This window comes from Pinus tabuliformis, chromosome 6, assembly GCF_031772625.1.
Source record: "Pinus tabuliformis cultivar Carrire ecotype Pingquan chromosome 6, CPIR1, whole genome shotgun sequence".
Classification (NCBI taxonomy): Eukaryota; Viridiplantae; Streptophyta; class Pinopsida; order Pinales; family Pinaceae; genus Pinus; species Pinus tabuliformis.
Window position 1 is genome coordinate 1,515,467,000 of NC_142292.1, and position 2,836 is coordinate 1,515,469,835.

A 2,836-nucleotide genomic window follows, 5' to 3' on the forward strand; every position below is an offset into this window, starting at 1 on the left:
GGATGGTATGTGTTTTCCACATCGATGACTCCCTTTGTGAATGTTAGACTTTATGAATTTTTATAGTCAATAGAGAACCCATTTTTCGAGGGGCTTGTTTTTCCCTACCCTTGTTATGGGGGAATTAGGATGTAATTTTTGTGGACTTGGTCGTAGGGTGAGCCAATGTACTTATCAACTACCATATATGTTGGAAAATTTGGTGGTCCTAATGCATTTTCATATTCAATTTATACTAGAAATCCAAGTCTTCCATTTCCTAACCATACTTGGATCCACAACTTGTAGCAAAACGCAACTTTTAAACCAACAAAAACTAACATTTATTCCTCTAGTTGATGGTAGTAATGTTATTGTGGTATTATCCGAGATATGTCCTTGATGAGGATGTGTGCAATCAACATATGTAAATATTTGAGGATGTTTTTGTTATAGTTTCATACAAAGGCATTCGTGGAGAAAACATGGATACATGCATCAAAGGTTTCACATTCTTCCTAGGAGAATAATTTATTTGTTTTAGATTGAAGGAGTTGTTTAATTAATAATGGATTTTGTATGTTTGCTAGCAATTGTGGGAAGTTTACCTAACTAGTGTCATCTTCTTATTCATATTATTTTCTATTAGAATAATTATTATGCTAAAGATTGTCCATAAATATATTCTTAACATCACGCACACATACAAGGGTATGTCCATTGTTAAGGGTAGTTATCCTAGGCCCTCCACAATAATTATTAAGTGATGTATAAAGAATGAGGCTACATGTTTTGAAAATGTTTCATAACCAACTCTCAATTTGCACTATGAGTTTAAGAGCTAGGAAGCATATCTCGTCTATGAGAAATAACCAACTGATTTTCATTTCTTCTAGAAAGGTTGTTAATGTTTGTCCATGTAAATCCCTGGTTCCCATTATTAGGATTTCAAGGATGACATGTACAGTAATCACATGTATGTTAAAAGATACAACAACAATTATGGAAAGGAGCATTATTATATCATCATCAATAGACAATTTTGTAGACACTTCCCCTTTGATGACATTCATATGTTAGGATTCTACAACAACAATGATGGAAAGGAGCAATATTATACCATCATCAATAGGAAATTTTGTAGACACTTCCCCTTTGATGACATTTATATGTTAGGATTCACCTATGCTTGTTGTGCCTTCGATGATCATTCTCAAAGGTTTTGTTGTAATCTTAAACTTTGAGTGTTGTAGAGATATGTCGAGCATGAGTTCTTGATTCAATGACAAAGCTCTGTTACATGGGTCATGTATCATTTCTTGTGGAAAGACTCTAAATTAGATCATTGGAGCTTGATGAAAGAGGAAATTGTATTCAAACAAGAATATGGTATTCTACATTAGTCCCATGTAGTATTCCTGTCAAACTCTTGTAATATGAGCATACAAAATTGAGATGGGCATATAAAATTCAATGATGAGTAGGTGTCATCCCTCTATTTGGCAATGCTTAACTAAATGTACATCTCAACTTAGTTAGGAACTTGGGGAGATCATTTATGGATATGTTCAATATCGTTGAAATGGGAGAGTGAATATTTCCATAGTCGTTCATATTGATAACCGACTTCCAGTATTGGATTTCCAGATAAAATAGTGTAAAGGATTTTTCATCTATCTAACGTTTTGGGTGGACACCCCACCAATCATTAGGGACTAGAGAGATAGTAAAATTATGACACATTAAACAAGAGGGTCAAGTCAAAAGGTAAAATAATTAACTAAAATAAAAAAGTAAGAATAAAAATTGATTTAAAAATCAAGGAATAAAAATCAATAAGATAGAAGAAAAGGGGGTAAGAAAGGAAAAAAAAAAGGAGGAGATCAAGGATTAAGGAAACAAATAGGGAACAAAAAAAAGAAAAAGGAATTAAGGTGTGTGTATGTGTGTGTTCAAAATTTGAATAAGGATGAAAATATATACATGAAAATCCAAATTTTAAAAAATGTGAAACTAGATATAACAAGGAGAGGGAAAGGAAAATGGCAATTAAATTAGAAAGCATAATATGATGAAGATAAATAAAAGAAATGTGAAATAAATATTAAGAGAAATAAATCGAGATTGAAATATTCAAATAAATAATAAGGATAGTGATAGGAGGAGGAGTGATCTAAATAGAAAATGGCATCAACCCATGGTATTCATCCACCCATGCTATTCATCCACCCATGTTATTCATCCACACATGGAATTTACCCATGGTATTGTAAGTGACATCCACCCATGGTATTCATTCACCCATGGAATTTGCCCATGGTATTGTGACATCCACCCATGGAATTGACCCGTGGTATTGTGACATCCACCCATGGTATTCATTCACCCATGGAATTGACCCGTGGTATTGTAACTGAAAAAGACTATAAGTAACAAGTCACATTTTGTAAAAGGACAGGTTGTCCGCCACAATGTAGCATTTATGGTTATTATCGGTTTTAATACCACGGGTCAATTCCATGGGTGAATGAATACCATGGGTGGATGTCACAATACCATGGGCAAATACCATGGGTGAATGAATACCATGGGTGGATGTCACAATACCATGGGCAAATACCATGGGTGAATGAATACCATGGGTGGATGTCACTTACAATACCATGGATAAATTCCATGGGTGGATGAATAACATGGGTGGATGAATACCATGGGTTGATGCCATTTTCTACTCAGATCAAGAAAGCCAAGCCACCTACATTTGATGGAGAGTTGAAAAAACAGAAGATACAAAAGCATGATTTCTTGCAATGAAGAAGTTTTTTGAGCTGCATGGTTACATAGAAAACATGAAGGC